The sequence below is a fragment of the Bombyx mandarina genome, chromosome 04 (genome assembly GCF_030267445.1).
Source record: "Bombyx mandarina strain Sakado chromosome 04, ASM3026744v2".
Lineage (NCBI taxonomy): Eukaryota > Metazoa > Arthropoda > Insecta > Lepidoptera > Bombycidae > Bombyx > Bombyx mandarina.
This window is the reverse complement of record NC_143211.1, coordinates 11,648,532-11,667,854: the sequence shown is the minus strand read 5'-3', so window position 1 is coordinate 11,667,854 and position 19,323 is coordinate 11,648,532. Positions and strand designations below refer to the sequence as shown.

The following is a 19,323-nucleotide window of genomic DNA, read 5'->3' as shown; positions in this document are numbered from 1 at the left end:
CAAACGTAAGCAGAAACTGTTGGCCCTTCAGATGGGGTTAAGCAGAACCACGGTGAAAAGGGTGTTAAATGAAGACTTAGGGCTTCGGGCATATCGAAGAAAAACAGGAAATCGTTGGAATGCTCGTCTAATGGACCTAAGACTGAAGAGAAGCCGCGCTTTGTTGAAGCGGTACGCGGGAAAAAAATATCGGAAAATTCTTTTTTCGGATGAAAAAATTTTTACCGTAGAAAGAGAGCTACAACAAAAAAAATGATAAGGTGTACGCACACAGTAATGAAGAAGCGAGCAACCGTATTCCGCGTGTCCAACGAGGTCATTTTCCATCCTCGCTCATGGTATGGTTGGGAGTTTCTTATTGGGGCTTAACAGAAGTACATTTTTGTGAGAAAGGTGTAAAAACGAACGCAGTTGTGTATCAAAATACAGTCCTGACGAACCTTGTGGTACCTGTTTCTCATACCATGTTCAATAACAGGCACTGGGTATTCCAACAAGATTCGGCGCCAGTTCATAGAGCGAAGAGCACACAAGACTGGCTGGCGGCGCGTGAAATCGACTTCATCCGGCACGAAGACTGGCCCTCCTCCAGTCCAGATTTGAATCCGTTAGATTACAAGATATGGCAACACTTGGAGGAAAAGGCGTGCTCAAAGCCTCATCCCAATTTGGAGTCACTCAAGACATCCTTGATTAAGGCAGCCGCCGATATTGACATGGACCTCGTTCGTGCTGCGATAGACGACTGGCCGCGCAGATTGAAGGCCTGTATTCAAAATCACGGAGGTCATTTTGAATAAACTTTAGTATCATAAGAATCTATGTTTTGTTAAGTTCATTTTGGTATATTGAATGGTTACATAATGAATAAACTTGTTTCAATTAGTTTACATTAAACATGTGACAGAATTTATGACCTGACTATGTATAAGCCCAAAAAACGGTATTCTGTTAGATCAGGAAATACGCAGTTTCGAAGCAAAACAAAAAATTAGATCTAACTTTATTACGTAATCGTTGTGGGTCATTGCATGCTTAGCTGTTGTTTTGTTCATGAAATTCTCGTGTTAGGGATTTAAAACGATCATTTCCCGGGATATAGCCAGGGCCGGCAAGCGTCAGTACTTACAGGCCGACGAGTACCGGTTGTTTAATGCTCCGTATTTCGCGTATTCAAAGGAAATTTTCCGCTTATCATCCTTGACACAGTTCCTAGCCGACCGTTCTGGTTCGTACCGAAATACAATTTACAGGAGGAAACGTAGGGGGCCGGCACAGTTAACGAATAGAAATCTTGCAAACTCTCATGAGCATAAAAATGATTATATTAGTTAATGCCGCTCATCTCCCGAAGGGTTCGCATGTATTTTATTTTCGCTACGAATTGGGTCATCTCATGTAATATGAGCGGGATGTATGAAAGGCCGCGTCATTGGCCGATCGACATAACGCCGTTCATACATTTTTATTTGGCTACTCGGTGACCGATGACAGATATTGATGGCATACCGCGTGGCCTACACGGGCTCCCTTATAATATTTGTCAGTGATCGCAATCAAAGTTAATGGTCTGGGAGTTTTATTTATATGACAGCTCCATAAATACGAAGCCACGGTAACTTGATCAACACAAATCAACTAAGTTATCATTGTTTCTTCTGCTACAATAAAACTTACTTTTATCCTGTTTCTATGAAAATATTCTTAGGTCCGTTAAGTGGCATGAATAAAACAAATATTCAACACGTAAGCTATTTTGTTTTGTAGTTAGAAAATGTTTAGTTCGTAAAATATTGGATAGTCGAAAACAAACGATCACAAGCTCTAGAGCACGAACGAAACAATGGATTTGAGAAGTTGAAGAATTGCTCATAATTTTAGTATTCAGACCACTTGAATAGGTTAAAAGTGAAGGCGGGCAGAGAGCCTATTGTGGACGTGAGTGCGTGCTGGGGTCCCACCGGAACTCTCGAAGCATGCCTGCTCTACTAAGCACTTGGTAATTGAGTCCCCGGCCAAGTTTTAAGAACAATATATTATAAAATGACTGTTAGATAGATAGACCCTTTAAAAATGGATTTTCTCTATGTTACATTTTATACGCAACAGCAAATTTTTATTTTTTTTATTGATTAGATGAGTGGACGAGCTCACGGCCCACCTGGGGTTGAGTGGTTACTGGAGCCCATAGACATCTGCAACGTAAATGGGCCACCATCTTGAGATATAAGTTCTAAGGTCTCAAGTATAGTTACAACGGCTGCCCCACCCTTCAAACCGAAACGAATTACTGCTTACGGACTCACAAGAGGTTCTACCTCCAGTATTTACGCAAATTATAATTTTGCGGGTTTGATTTTTATTACACGGTGTTATTCCTTCACCGTAGAAGTCAATCGTGAACATTTGTTAAGTACGTATTTCATTAGAAAAATTGGTAGCCGCATGCGGGATTCGAACACCGGTGCATCGCTAAATACGAATGCACCGGACGTCTTATCCTTTAGGCCACGACGACTTCAATCTCATCTCAAATATCATTAAAACGAAATATTCTCGGAAACGGTAACGAAATAAATTGTCGAAATAAATATTATTTTTAAGAAATAGGTTCTCGGTGACTCGCCGGTAGTAAGAACATCTCCATCTCACATGCTCGCGTTTATTGGCGGTGACGCGATAAATCGTAATGTGATTCTTTTTATTGCTGTATGAAAATTCACTTCACCATAAGGATTGAAAAGTTTTAAACTTACTGAATTATTACTATTACTATTTCTCTATTTTAGATGCTGATACGTTTCTGATAAACATAAAAGCATGTAAATATCTTTGTATGAATTTCACTCCATATATTTGTTCTATTAAATGAGCATTACTTTACTGGTGGTAGGACCTCTGTGAGCTCTGTGAGTCCGCGCGGGTAGGTACCACCGCCCTGCTTATTTCTGCCGTGAAGCAGTAATGCGTTTCGGTCTGAAGGATGGGGCAGCCGTTGTAACTATACTGAGATCTTAGAACTTATATCTCTAGGTGGGTGGCGCATTTACGTTGTAGATGTCCATGGGCTTCAGTAACCACTTAACACCAGGTGGGCTGTGAGCTCGTCCAACCATCTAAGCAATAAATAAAAAAAGCATATTAAATAAATTCATAACCCTTCTTCTATTGTTTCAGGAAGCTGAACGGTGTTCACAATACAGGTAAGGAATGGTGATATTTATATTAATTAGTACAGTTATTGCAAACGGGAATTCGATCAATCATACAGAAATATTATATGATTCAAATAAATAATAAAGGTTATTGATACATTGTACTCGCTTCTATCAAAATTCGGATAATAACTTTTATTCATACTTCATATACGTGAAACTTTTGCTCATAATTAGAGACCTAACAGTTTGGGTCACAGCAGGATACAAATAAATTGGATGATTTGAATTCGTTTAGTTATGTGGAATTTATATGAAATCCTAATAATAACTTGGCATTTTTATTTATCTTCCTAGAACCAGGAAAAACAAATTTGCTAAAGAAGATATTATCAAACTATGACATTTGCGAGTTGTAGTTTAATCCCCCTTTTGAATGAAACTTTGTTTTGTTGTCCGGGTGTGTTTGTCAGGGTTTCGCATCGGGGCCTGTGACGCTTCTCTGATATGGGAAGGAAGGAACTTTCCTTGCTTTGCATTTTATGGTAGAGCAAGGAAAATCACCCTCGAGATTTGAATATTTTACGAGTGGCGTAACTTTCTTAAGATCGCGCCTCTTCATACGAGTTTAGTGCTCTCGTAGGCCCGTGAAGCCACACTTTAAGTATAATTCTGTAGCACTTTTAACTAAAATGGCCTTTGGTAATTCCGTGTCCTTCTCGGCAAGGAATGCTTCAAATTATTTTTAGGTTAATCAACTCTTTGATATGGCGATCACTAATATGTCAATATTTGGAAGTCACGCATACAAATATTAATGTCAATACGCAGTTGTTTGCAATAATGTTCCCGTCGCTCTGAAGCCAGTACATGAACGCAATACAATCAAACTCATTCGCGGCCGCTTCAATATTGGCTGTCTACCGCTATCCGTGATAGGGTTCCGTATAAATCCTTTACGTAGAACATATAAAATAGATAGCACGTGCCGTTTCCCGAAATATTTTTTTGTTCGTAGCTGCATGTTGTATTAGAATTCAAAAGTCCCATATGTTCTGCCTGAAGCCTGAGTTGATTTTTACTTTTGTTGTCATATCCTAACGACCATTCGGAATTCAATATTTTATGGGTAACTAGCTCATTGCCAACCATTTTCTGGAATTTCAAACAGAACTATGTAGTATTGTGTTTATTGGCTAAGATAAATAGATCTGAGTCCGCCTTTTAGTGAGCTTTCGGTTTTTGGAGTCCAAAATTACCTCAACTACCATTACATACTCTGCGATTCAATTTCGAAGTGACAATAGGCATTCCGAAACCAGTATCTATATAAACTAAAAGGTAACGTTAGTGATTGATATTTTAATACACAGTACAATTAAATAAATCTTTTTTTACGTCTAGATGAACATCAACCACAACGCATTATGTCATATGTAACTAATAATTGAGTTGTTTAGCTCACCATAAATGGGCACCAGAAGACATCATATGTGTTTAAAAAAAATTCACAACAAAAACTGTCACCCATATAATATATATCACCACTTTTTCAATTTAAATACTTTATCTGTATTTTATCAATTATATATTTAATCTTACAAACAGAATAATGCTTTTAGTGGATTTTAAAAAATAACATTTTTGTGGCTTCGTTCGTATCTATTTGAAATTGGAACTGAAACTCGGATTAACAGAGATCAAACCTTTTAAGTGCAAACAAATACATAAAACTTTTAAAATCCTCAATTAACACCTTAGACTCTAGAAATATTTGTTGAAAAATGTTATTCATTTTATAATGAATTATTGTGTTATATATTATGAAAATTATATTTCACAAACTTAAATAAAGATATGAGATAAAAGTACAGAGTTACCTTTGTATATATATCGACGCTTGAAAGGCAAACGTGACTAAGCGACAATGCGTGAACTTTACAGTAGACTAATTTAATGTTGAAATACCTGAAAACAAAATTTATTTTAACGAATCTAACTGTAGTAGAATCTAGCTAGTAGCTGTAGGATTGAAATGATTTGAATAGACCCAGAAATATATATTTTTTGCGCATCGAATATGGTTATTGCCTATCATTTATGTACAAAGCAGTTATTGTCGCTTATAGTCACGTTTGCCTTCAAGCGTCGATATTTTGCGGTAAGAAAAATCTATTTAGCATATGACATGCGGCCACTATCGAATATTAATTTCTTTAGTATTGCAAATGAATATTTTTCCGACGTTTCAAACAAAGCTCGTCGTCATTACATTTTTCAATGTTTTATTTTCATTAAACGTGAAATGGAACGCGGCGTTGCATTTCAATGTTTGCCCACCTTCTATCAGTTTCCGCCTCTGTGAAACTGACTCGCTGTTTTTTTTTTTTGTGTTTTTTTTAGCTGTAGGTAGGTAAAACAAACGACATTCGCAACAAGGCTTTTCTGGTTGCGATTCTTTATGGGAGCTATGCCCGTTGTTAATTGCTCTTCTGTCTATAGGTCCATTGCACTTATTTTTTAATAGCCACAACACCGAACTGGAACTCGGTTTTGCTTTCTGGTGGTTTCTATTGGAATTTTCAGTCAGGGATATGACGGGTGTGTTTTTTTATTTTATGTTTCTTCAATTAATTTATATATGTGCATTTATATTGACTTTAGGTTAATTGTTTAAGTTACAGTTATAATTTGAGGTTATCCGTCGAAATCATTTAAGGCTAGAAATGTACACTAGTATTCTTATACCAGTGGATCTTGCCTAAGAATAGCTAAGCGTCAGAAAATTGCGACAGAGTCTAAGGCACTTTTGTATTCACAAGGGTTCATACCACCGTACGTGCCTATTCCTTCAAGGAAACTTATTTAAAATGAGGGATTACCGTTATTCCAATGTACTTTAAGCATCAATATCAATTTAATGGTAATGGTAGTGGTGCCTATAGGTGCCAGTAGCCCCAAGCTAGCTATAAGTCCATCTGCGCGATCATGATAGTGAAACACCTAAAATAAATATTTAGGGTTAATATATTAAATTAACAATAGGCATTCTAATCTCACACTAGTAGGTACTCTTAACACTTGATTATGTGTCAGAGTTTGAATTCAAACTGAATCTTACATTATAATTTAAAAAATATACAATAAAGTACACTATAATACAATATAATATGTATAGTTCTGTATTTCTATCACAAATTACAACTTAAATAAAAAAAAAACGTTATGCTTAACATTACGTAAACGAAAACTCTTTGAGGGGTTTTAGATCCATCTCTGCCTTCAGCTCTGGTTGTCGCCCTCCCCTTACGTCGCCGTCCACGACCAATAATCCATTTAGGGCTGCAGCACGCGCCGGCGGCGATGTCCTGATCGAAATATAATTGAGTGTGCTCACCTGCCACACCGCAGATCTATTAAAATAAATAGAATTACTTCGCGTCGGCTCGTTTTTGCTGTTGCTTTTAGATAAATAATCAGGATCTTGTTATGTTAACATCAGTCGCCCAATTAAGTTAACGAATAATATGATAATATATATTTTTTAATTTGTTAAAAAAATAAAATTATATGATTTTGCAATTAAATATTTTCATGAAGTATTATTAAATTTGGCGAGATCGACTAATAAAAAACTTAAACTTAAACAATAAAATCATCATGAACACAAAAAAGCGAAGTGAAACATGATGTCATTCACGAACTCGAATGGAGAATAACATTTAAATAAATTCATGTACACAGTAATGTTGTTGTATACAGAAGCGTATAAAACGTTCTATTAGCTTAGCGGACTTACGTCATGGATGCAATCATCATTAACGCAAAATTCAAAGTTTGTTTTTAAAATTGAAAACTCTTTCGAATTGTCAATTATGATTTTTTTTAAATTAAACCATAACTAAGAAAGAAAAAACGTTGGAATCGTACATTATTAGTTATTATTATCACTTTTTAGTTTAATTATTAGTTATTATTATCACTTTTTATCACTAAAATCACAAATTTTTAGGTACAATTGTAAATATGAACGCAATCTGTTCAACGTAGTTTTTCATGAGGCTGCTGAGTTTCGGCAAAACTCATAATCCCCGATTCACTGCGGTCTCCGGCTGCCTTCTCCACTGAAATATGGATTATGTCTATTCATTTGAAATTCAGAAGAGGTTCTCATCGCTTCCGCGTTCGTAATGATGAACTCGTTTCTTACGCCGGTTTCGAACGTAATAGATCGTGATTGAGTTTTCTCGCAACTCATACGAATGTCTAAATCATTGTACTTACATGTTTCTATATCACCAACATTTTTGCATATTTGAGGATCCACTTTTAAAGAAAAGATGGATTGAGCTGACATAATTTAAACATTATTAAAAGACGTATAAAAATATATACTAGTGTTCGCCCAATAATTCAATCATATAATAATCACTGACGCCTTAGGATTTGGATACATATTATGTATTAAATTTCCTACTTTGTTGTTGTCATTTTAAGAAGAAAAAAATCATGTGTAAGTACGTTCTACATAAATACATAGGTACTACATAAAAAAGTGAAAGCAGAAAAGCCCATCAACAGTCACTAATCGAAGAAAGAAAATGAAAATCTATTGACGAATAAGGAATTGTTTTGTCTTTATATATTATATCTGTACACACTACTTAGATACATTTTGAATAAAACTAAATTAAAAAGCGCCCTATATCAACATAAAATTGAAAGAAATTTAAGAGAAGAAATTTAAAGAATTGATTTTATAAATAATAATCATATTAATTCGATGCGCTAGTTTAATATAATCTATCAAAACTGAATTGATTTACCACCATTTTAAAAGGTCACAGTTAAAAGAATGCGTATCTATCTATATCGTTTGAAGGAGGAAGTCACTGTCATTCCTTTCCGGGACGGTTATAGACAATATAGGAGAGCGAAGTCGTCTTAGTCGGCTTCAATATTTCACAATAGCATACGATGCACGTAACACATATCACCTCTCACCTTTAGAGCGTACATCGAATTGTATTACATAGAATTGTTAAATAGGTGACCGGAAAAAAATCATAACGCATTTGGAACACAGCAATCACTGTGTTCATTAAAAATACCATTTAAAATACACTAGGAATCGGGCGTATAAACACCAAAACGTATTTTAATTTGTTATTGAGAATAAAAATCAGAATTTAGTAATATTTTCTTAGAAATAATCGTAGTATCGTGTCGTGGCGTCTTTGTTTCCAAAGCCGATTAATTTCTTCTGTTCAATTTTTTTTGGCTAAGAACTTGGATGGGGTCGTACTTCCTAAAAATAAAATAATAAAATTATTAAACTTAAATAGTACAGGCAGTGTTCTAAGTCTTTTTATATTACTAAAATTAATTTATGCAAAACTAAACGTAACCTGAAATTGAGCTCACATAACTCGTTAACAAAATAATTTAAGTAATCATATGTACATTGCTTCACATACGAATTTATGGAAATAAGTTTAATTTTATAAAAAAAATACTTAAAGCTTTAAAGATATATATTATACATAACAAACCAACAGAACGTAAAAGAAAAGAAGGAAGTTTTCTGCCTATATATTTAAATGGCTTTGAATAGTGAAACGACTTTGATCATCATAATCATTAAGATTATGATTAGGTTTGTAGGATTGGTAAGAACGGAACGTATGAAAAGAGTGTGGAACGGAGCGTTAAGACGTGAGTGAGAGAAAACGGAAAGAAAGGGAGAAGAGAATGACAGACAGGTTAATAGAGAAAAGAAAAATGGCGCAGACGGTAAAAAAATGAGCAAGGCGCAATAAAATTGTTAATTAATTTTTAATTATTATTAACACAGAAGATTTTGAAACAGTAGAAATTTTATTTTATGCGCTGTAATCCCTATTCTACAGATTATCTATACCCAGTTTTCTCTATAGCTCCAGATAACCTGTTTGCGGTTTTTAACACGCTTTCATCCGCCTAAATGTATGTATATTTGTATCTGATAGAATCTTGGAACGTCATTCTCATCGACTTCAAAACTTTTGGTTAACTTGAAAATTTTTACACGTATCAAGTACAGATGAGAATACAATAATTTTATAACTGTACTCTGATATCGTGCTTAGTATCAAATAAATTTAAATAAGATGAAATTAAGAATTCGGTTTTCCGTTAAATTATGATTATGATAATAATATTATTTAAAAATAAAAAAGTTTTTTTTTTCATAAATAAAATCCAACCCGGGTTACATTTAAACAGTTTTTCATTATTTTGATTGTGTTTAAAGCTGACAATGCAAAAGACTAGTGATTTAAAATAGATCACACGATAATCGGATTTGTCGCTACTATCTAAAGACGCTTTTTATTAAATATGCTGCGTTTGAGAATTCTATACATAAAATTGGAACTTGTACGGAAACAGCTTATTCTAATACTAAAATAACGATTAAAGTCAATATTTTTGAAATTTAATGTTTTTTCTGATTTCCAAAGTAAAATTTTACTTACCGCTTTTTTCAGCCATAACAATTTTATGGAAATATTCACTCAAAGTTTCGATTTTGTCAATTCCATCTGCAAATGCATACATGATGTATTATAATGTGGATTGTAATGTGTTTGGGTTTGTGTAATCAAATTGATTCAATGATAATTGAATTCATTACGTAATACATTTTTGAAATTTTTATAAATTTTTATTGTCACGAAATCAATTCAATACGGACTTTAGACTCACTCATATTTGAAGGACGTAGATGAAGCACGCGGTTTTCCACTAAAATTTTTATATAAGCGTTAGAATAGTATTTAAAAACATTTTTCATAGACATTTCCCTTAAATGATGAGTTTAGTAAACAGTAATAAATTGAGATTTAAAATTTAGAATTGACTACTTACATATTTTTTCCACGTCTTCGTCAACAGCGGATATTCCCACTGTCGTGAAACAAATTATGTAATCTTAAATTATTTTTTTCGAACTTTTCCATAGGGTGGATAAGAGCTTTTTCGAATTTTAAAAACAAAAAAGTTTGAATCTTTATTTCTTTAGCTTAACTCAAGCAGACTAACAAGAAAGTAGACGCAGCCGCCGCCCATGTTATCGTTTTGCGTTGTGAGTTATACCTATATATAGTATAACAGTCTTTCAGATCGATATCAGTAATGCGAGTCCAGCCCTGCGATCTTTCGAAGCAAGGTACCCGTACGCTCGAAGAGCTTACAAAATCTATAGCAAAAGCAACTGTAACAACTGTAAGAACTCTCTTTCACAACTCTGTGGTGTAGTGGTTAGCGGCCCCGACTATTGCGCCGAGGGTCCTGGGTTCGATTACCACATCGGGCTAACATTCGTATTACAAACAGGTTTATTTGCTCTTTGTCTGGGTGTGGATTACCTATATATGTATATATTTAAACGTATATAAGTAACTTATTTGAGTCTCTGGTGCAATAACACAGGGAACTCTAAATTGGGGCAGGATGTGTTTCCAGTTATTATTATTACAACTAAAACTCGAAGTAGGGCAGCGGATAAACTTGACTTACGCATTTTTCTAAAGCGTTCAACTAATTCGGCATTTTCTTCATTTTCAGGCTTACTCTCAACTGTAAATTAAATATGGTATAGTTTTTGAACATTTCTTTTTAATACAAAAATGTAGCAAAATTTTTTCTCAATGCTTCTAAATTTAATTTGTAATATTGTCGAAATAGTTATTCCATAGCACATATAAACAGTTCGGATAGTATAATTATTTTTCGTAAGGAAATGTTAATACATATTTTTATTTATAAATTCTGCTTACGAAATACGATAGTGGTCGTCGTGGCCTAACGGATAAGACGTCCGGTGCATTCGTGTTGAAGCGATGCACCGGTGTTCGAATCCCGCAGGCGGGTACCAATTTTTCTAATGAAATACGTACTCAACAAATGTTCACGATTGACTTCCACGGTGAAGGAATAACATCGTGTAATAAAAAATGAAACCCGCAAAATTATAATTTGCGTAATTACTGGTGGTAGGACCTCTTGTGAGTCCGCGCGGGTGGATACCACCACCCTGCCTATTTCTGCCGTGAAGCAGTAATGCGTTTCGGTTTGAAGGGTGGGGCAGCCGTTGTGACTATACTGAGACCTTAGAACTATATCTCAAGGTGTGTGGCGCATTTACGTTGTAGATGTCTATGGGCTCCAGTAACCACTTAACATCAGGTGGGCTGTGAGCTCGTCCACACAGCTAAGCAATAAAAAAAAAAAAAAAAAAAAAGAAATATAAAACTTACAATATCGATTTGTTAAAGCATTTTCTTCGTTTTTTATGCACTGCGTTTGAACCTGACATGTATCCAAATCTCTGATATCTCTACACTCGTATTTCCAACGGCAAACCGTTTTCCATTTTCCTAAAAACAATATAATAATATCGTTTTGTTATTTACATTATAATCGTTCATAGTAATGTTCTTGTTCTATTAAAGTCCATCTTTTAAGCCGGACTTTGGATATGCCTAAGTTCTTAACAATTGTATATTAAAAAACACTGACAACAAAACAATTTTTGGCATTTCTAATTCTTTTGCATACTGCAGACCGCCGTTTATAATTGAAAAATATGTAGTACTTACATAATATTATATTATACTATATTATACTGTACGTTTACCATTCTACGTTTTCCGATTATAAAAGGATGCCAATGTGTTTTTATCACGGTGTATATAATGATGAATATTATAAGACAGCGAAAATACATTACTTGTAGAATTTACTCTCTTGTGGTTTTTTATCGTTTTCCTCTTTGATGTTTTTGTTTTTGTGTAATTATGTCCAAGGATCATTTGTTTTCGTAATTTCTTGTACCTTTCGAGTGATCTAGGACTACCACGACGCGGTCCGTTTATAATTAGGCGCCGTTTCTTATTAACGCGCCTTAACAAATCTACAAAAGTATGTTTTACGCATTAATATGCTTTTCAATGATAATAATAGTAACGCTTTGTTAAAAAAAAATAGTTTTTAACAGTAAATTAGAATTTTACCTATAATTTTGTCAAACACACTGTAGTTTATTGATCAGAAAAAAACAATATCAAAATGAATTTAATTAATATAATATCTCATTTCATAAAAAAATATTTAACAAGACTAATGATATGGTTCGTCTAAAGTCTAAATAAATACTAAAGTCAAGACACAGACTCACCCCGTCGTTTGCTTTTACTACCTTTACGCGGCTTCTGAAGTTGCACTGCCTTTTTGATAACTGAAAAAAATATACAAAATACAATTAATTATATTTAAATCAAAAGAGCGATATTTTAAATTATATATTAATAGTCTCTTAGTTACGTTTGTAATGACATTTTCTAGGTGCCGGAATGTCTATATATTGACCTGAAAAAGAACACTGGAAATTAAAAAAATAAATATTATGACAGTGACGGTGTGACGGTTTTGCAACAAGAAATGATAGATGATGAATTTACCTCTAAAATTTAATATTTTTTGAGGGGCTTCTGTGACTGATTCCGTATGTGATCTCAAATTGGCTTCTGTAATAATTTTTGAAGAGTATGTAAATTTAATAAGAGCAAAATAGCTAAATGCAAGCTTTAAAAATAACTTACTTAAATAAATTAAAAATAAAATATAAATAACAATTACTTTCTCCATTTAATGCCAAAGCTTGTAATGCATCTAGTCCAGAGATGTCGAAATCTGAAAAAAAAAGAAAACTTGAGTTTCTGATAAATGTTCAGTTTGTTTATATATATCTTACCTGTTAATGTCACAATCCTCTTTTGTGTGAAAACTAGAAGAAAACAAAGTTTATTTGTATTAAATTAAGTGTTTTTTTTAAATAGTTATTTTATCCCATTCTTATTAGGCGACATACAAAAAGCTTCGAAAAGTTTGTCAGCTAACTCTTGAGGACTCTTCACTGAACTGATTATTCCCTTTCCACCTGAAAAATAAGCATACAAAAATGAAACCACATATTAGGGATTAAAACATAAAATGAAAAAAAAAATCGAATCTTTATAGGTGGTAATATCGTAATTTAATGATAATTTCACAGCTCTTGTATAAAATATACATGACTATCGCTGTGTAACATACCATAGTATTCGAATCAACTGTTATTACCACGAAAAAATTATAAATAAATACTTACGTCCAGGTTCTTCGACTGAAAATGCAATTGTTTTTGTTAATCAAGCTATGAATCAATCAATTATGGAAATGTGAACATTTTAACCAAACAAGAATTCAAATACATTACAATCTGCAACAATCCATCCAATTAGTAAATGTACTGCATAATTCTCTTATTAATAAGCTCTAATAGTGGAAAACAAATACGTACTATGCACAGCTATCGGAGTATCGTGATCAATAACAAGAGGATTATGTGTCTTTTCCGTAATATATTTTGTTTGGAACGTTTGTTGCTTATCTCGGTTGGGATTAACGCAGAAATAAATATCGCCGCAACTCACCTTTGTTTATGAGTTTTTCAGTTATAGGCAACATTTCACTCGGAGTTAATATATCACCTGTTTCGTAAATAGTTCTCAATAAGTAATATTAAACACCTAAACACAGAGCAAACCATAGGTTCGTATCTGGCCTTATTTATAAAACGCCACTTTAAAATAACCTCGTAAATAGTAGGTAGCGCCGAAGTATGACTCCGAACGTTGCCGGTGTCCTTGGCGGCAATGACCATACTTAACAAGCGGTCTATGTCCTCGTCTGCTTACCAAGGTATTAAGAAATAAGTGATGAATTGCTTAACAGGGAATCAGCAAGTTTTCAAGCACACAAAATTTCGATGTGATCACATACGAAAGAATCTGGTTATGCTCTAGTCAGATATTTCGATGCCTCCAATGAACACTACGCTAACTCCAAATTCGTAGGTTTACAGGAGGAGCGTTTAAATGAAAAAAGTTGATAAAATCTTTGTTATTGCAGATATATTTATGGTTTTTTCTTGTGTAACTAGCTGATTTACTCTTGCTTCGAGCCCCATCAATAATAATTTGTAATACTTTTAAAATAGTGAAGCGATTTGCGTGAAAAACGAAAATTTCAAAATTTTGAGTTAGATTAAGTAGTGTTCATTGGAGGCATCGATTTATTCCTACCTATTCGTTGGTAGCCCAAGGTGCTATTCCAACTACGCGCGAAACGGTAGTTGAGTTTACGCGCTTTAATGAATAGAAATAACATCAAACTTTTTTTTTGTTACTTGTTAAATAGAAAAACTCGTGCTTACCAACCCTCAGCGATCTGTCAGAAGCTGAAAATATCAATTATTATTACATCCAAGATCTACGATTATACAAAAAAATCAACTACTATCGTTAATCAAGAATATACAAAAAAAATTTTTCGATAATCCACTAGGTATTATTATCCACTATTAAGGTTAACGACACCCGTGGGGAGAATTGTGAGGCTCGAAAACCATATGGGAAGCCAAACTTCACAAAAAATATTTAGAATCAGTTAAATAAGCTATTTGAAAAAACCTCACTGAGATAAAACGTAACATTGTCAAAGTTTAAATATTTAGTTTATTTCCCATTGTAATTGTAACAATACACTAGAACAGGCGAAAACAAATTGAAACTAAAAGCGTGAGTACATGTGTACATAATATGATAAATATTTGAAACTGTCTACCTTGATCATCTTGGTAATTGTCTTGAATTTCTTTCTCCATTTCATTGCTTTCATTGCTGTTTTGAGATATATCCATTTCTTGTGTTTCAGTAGCTCCATCGTTTTCTTCTAAAGAATCCTCGTTGTTATTTTTTTCGCTACCGTCTTTCTGGATATCCCCATCTTCGAATGCATAATTCATGATTTCTACAGTTTTTTGTTCATCAGTTGCATAATCGTTATTTGCAGATGAAATTTCACTTTTACCAGCAAAAGTTTTAATGTCATTCCTCTGTCTTAAATTCTTCGACAAAAACTTGTTGCCTATTTTTTTTTAGTACAAAAGTTATATAATTATATTAATATCGCGTTGCATTTAAAAAAAATATATATATTTTAATATTACCTGCTCTAAAACCATACTCACTGTTTTGAAGCTTCGATGCTGTTATTTCTGCGTGATTGTTTCTAGAAACTGTTGTAGTAGAAACCTGAACGAATAAATTTTTTTAATAAAAAAATTAGGACAGAAAAACTTAATGGAAAATACCTACCAAACTCAGTAAACCCAAAAAAATTATCAATATAGTTGAACGGTTATACGGTATATTCGGTCCTTTCATTTTTCATACACATTCATTGGCATTTCCTAATACAAAATGGCGGAAAATAATCACGAATTTAATAGAAATTCACTGAGCATAAAATTTGATTTAAGTTTTACATTCAATTGTTTTTTTTAAAACAATTTGTATGTTGATGACAAAAGAAAATCTGCAACATTTTCTTGCTTAAATTCGAAGTAATCCTGATTTGAAATGGTACCTACAGAAACAAACTGTAAAAATCAAGTGCAAGACTAAAATAATTGCCATGTGAAAATACATTATTAAATGCGCAAATAGGAAAAATGTAAAAGCCGAATTACAAAGATTAAATTAGTTGATTACAAATTGAATTCTAATTAAAGTTATAGTTGCTGATACTTCCTTAAACGGGTGCTTAGCACCGAGTTATTACATTCAGCGAATAAAAAGTACGTAAGATAAATGCTTATCAATGCCCATTACACGCTTGCTCTGCGATCTTTACTGACACATTTCTAGTTATCAAGTGCGTTATGAAATGTAGATAATATAAGCGGAATGTTGTAAAATGACCCAACAATAATTTTTACAGAAATTATTCTCATTGTCCTATATGTTTTTAACCCGTTTTCAGTTTGATTGCTTATATGAAAAAATCTAACTTAGATAAAACTCGTTGTAATTTTCGTAACATTTCATTTGTCTAGTCGCGACAATGACACAAATATTTTGCTCCATTGCGATTTAATATCGTCAATAAAATATTTATTAAGTACACACTATGTCTGCGTGTGCATAATAGTCTTTGTAGCGATCGCGTTTCAATAAAAAATCCGCGTGTTGTATAGACACAAAACTATTGTATAAATTGCTCTCAAAATATATCAACAGCATGTAACATTTGCAACAGTTCGACTTTAAAATACATATAAATAACTACGCTTCCTAGCTTAGCACTGCTAATAAAAGCATTCATTCATTCGTCGATTGACCAAAATGTAACAGTTGTGTGACGAGAATGCATTTATTTTCAGTCGGTGTCGATAGTACGGTTTGTTTTATTAGTGGATCACTGACTATACGAGTATTATGTATAAAATTTTAATTGTTACATGTTTATTTTGTCTTCGAAAGGTGAAAAAAAACCGATTCCAATTTTTTTCTACCCAAATCCTTTGAAATTCAGGGGAAAAAAATTAGAAAAGTATTTTTTCATTGCTATATAGTCACAATATGTAGTACCACCATACTGTGTGAAGGAAGTAATTACGCGTCCCCAAAATTTAGACTTTGATCTCATATCTTAATTTGGGCGACGGTAGTGATACTGTGAGATTTGAGGACCTCAATAACCTGAACAGCTAAATTTGAAAAGTAACTGAACCAACCACTCTCAATTACTAAAGAGAATTTTTATCAAAGCGTATTTAATCTATTACTGAGGCGACGTTAAAATTAATTCCGTTAATGTTAATCATCTCCCGGCATCCCGACCGTGACGTGGCGTCATACACAACTCATATTATTACGAAAACCTTGCGCCACCTTTCAGCTCAACCTTTTCAAACAACAGGATGTAGGCAGCGTCAGATATATAATTCACAGGATTTTGTGTACGTTAATTTTCATTAAATATATCAAGCTAGGTAGAACTTCTAGTATATTTTCTTTAAATACTAAGAAGTTATCTAGATTAGGTGAACGCTTTGAACGAGAAAATTGCTTGTGCACAAAGTTACCATACTTATAAACGAGATCCAAATTTCAAACCAGACAATTTTTATGTCGTTTTCTTCTTTCGATATATGTGTGTGTATTGGATTTTGTTCTCTTGAAAGCTTTCGGTAAACGTATTAAACAATCACCGCTTACAATCTCATGGACTCTGAATCTGCTCTATTCATACTGGCAAACAAAAACTATTTTTACCTCTTAAGAAACTTTTTGAATTGATTCTTGTTAATAATACCTATTGTCCAGTTCCATACATGAGTGGATTATCTTAAGTAAGTTAATTTTTCCAGAAGCAATTTACTGTTTCACCTAAAGATTAAGTCAGTAAAAACCTAATAGGTCCATTTATATATGCAGCGCTATCAAGGTAACTAAGCTACTATCACGATTAATGTAGTTTATCTGAATTTTTCTATTAGTAATTGAGGCTAGTAAAAGCCCCCACTTTTGATGTTATTTAAAGCAAGTAATTAAAATAAATTATTTTGAGATCAATTCAATTAAAAAGACGTCTGCTTTCCGTATAGGCCTAACGCGTATGTACATTAAACTAACGCCTATAAAGTTTAAGAAAATTATATGGTTGTGGACCGACATCTAATCATGTTAGCATTAAATCTATACTAATATTATAAAGCTGAAGAGTTTGTTTGTTTGAACGCGTTAATCTCAGGAACTACTGGTCCGATTTGAAAAATTCTTTCAGTGTTAGATAGCTCATTTATTGAGGAAGGCTATAGGCTATATAACATCACGGTAAGGTCAATACAAGTGGAGCACCAATAAAGAATGTTTCAAAATAGGGGTTTAAATAGCTTCTTAACATTCTATAATTCAAAAATATTTTCGCTTTCTACGTAAATAAAATGGGGGTAAAATTTAGCGTTATGCCAAAGTAACTATTCCCCGCGGACGGAGTTGTGGGCAAAAGCTAGTTATATTATAAATATAAAAATCAAGATAATCACTCGAAAGTAGCGATATAAATAGATCGAACTCTCCAGCAAGACGTGATAGTTGAATATCGGATAACATCTGTATCTGTAAGTGAAAGGTTGCAATGCGATGACCCGCGAACGATACACTCTCAGAGTTCAGTAGCAATGCTCCATTGTACGCCACCAGTTTCGCCATTTAGCATCACTCTCACCGAAGATAACTTGCTAACACCCAACGTATATTACCGGCGAGTTTCGTAAAACGCTCATTGTCCGTTTGATCTAGATTTCTTTTCCTTGTCTATTACGTTTAAAGCTACGGAGTATCTAGCGAGCTCCATTGGGAAATAGATAACTACTTTTGCCACATGTAGTTTGATATGCACATTATTGTTATGAAACTAAACGTGAAGTAAATAATTAAATTTATTTTGAAAGACACGTAATTGAGTTACGAGCTTGTTACAAAATTGTGTTACTTTTTGAAAGCAGGCCTTTGGAAACCGAAGCTGAATCCTTGAATGACAAAATCGTTGTACTTAAAAATAATTATGTGCTTAAAGTTTAAAAATGACTACTAAAATTTACACATTAGTTGATTTAGATTGTTAATACAATGTTAGCTCTGAAGAACTATCTCAGATCATCACAATTCAGAAGTCGTCGTGCCGTAAGGGATAATAACGCACCCGGTGTACTCGTATCGAGCGATACGACTATGCCCGTTTTCAAATCCCGCAGGCAGATATCAATTGTTCGAATGAAATATGCAATTAGGTTATGTTCATGAATTACTTCCACAATGATGGAATAACATCGTGTAATAAAAATAAAATCAGCCAAAAATGTGCGTAATTACTAAATAATTGAGACATAGACCTCAAGTCTCAACGTGGTTGGTGGGATTCACGCTATGATGTCTATGGGCTCCAGTAACCACTTAACACCGGGTGTTAGTTAGGCTATGCCGTAAGCTCGTTCATCTTACATATACACATTTCTTCTTCTTCTTTTTAGCCGAATACTTCATTGTTGAAGGTCGTGTCCCTGAAAGCCCTTCGTGGCTCTTTGTACCATCAGCTTCCATTTGCTCCGGTTTTCGGCTTCTCTCAGGGCGTTCGCAACACAGAGTCCAGTGAGCGCAGCTATCTGATCCGACCAACGGTTTGGTGGCCGGCTGGTGGGACTTTTCCCTTCTACCTTGCCCAACACGATCAATCTTTC

General features: G+C 33.8%; 1 protein-coding gene and 1 long non-coding RNA gene across 4 annotated transcripts in view; one reads left to right on the top strand and one right to left on the bottom strand.

Moving 5' to 3' along the window:
* Nucleotides 1-19,323, top strand: part of LOC114248347 (uncharacterized) — a 138,833-nt gene that overhangs the window by 30,093 nt on the left and 89,417 nt on the right. For all 3 annotated transcript variants that reach the window (XM_028181558.2, XM_089740334.1, XM_089740335.1), the window contains exon 2: nt 3,178-3,203. The gene's annotated coding sequence lies outside the window, so the exon portion shown is untranslated. The remainder of the gene's footprint in view (nt 1-3,177; nt 3,204-19,323) is intronic.
* Nucleotides 8,359-10,175, bottom strand: LOC114248349 (uncharacterized). The gene is made up of 4 exons (XR_003624945.2): nt 10,062-10,175; nt 9,900-9,938; nt 9,671-9,736; nt 8,359-8,463 (listed from the first exon to the last, which is right to left on the bottom strand). It is a non-coding gene; the product is annotated as an uncharacterized LOC114248349 (long non-coding RNA).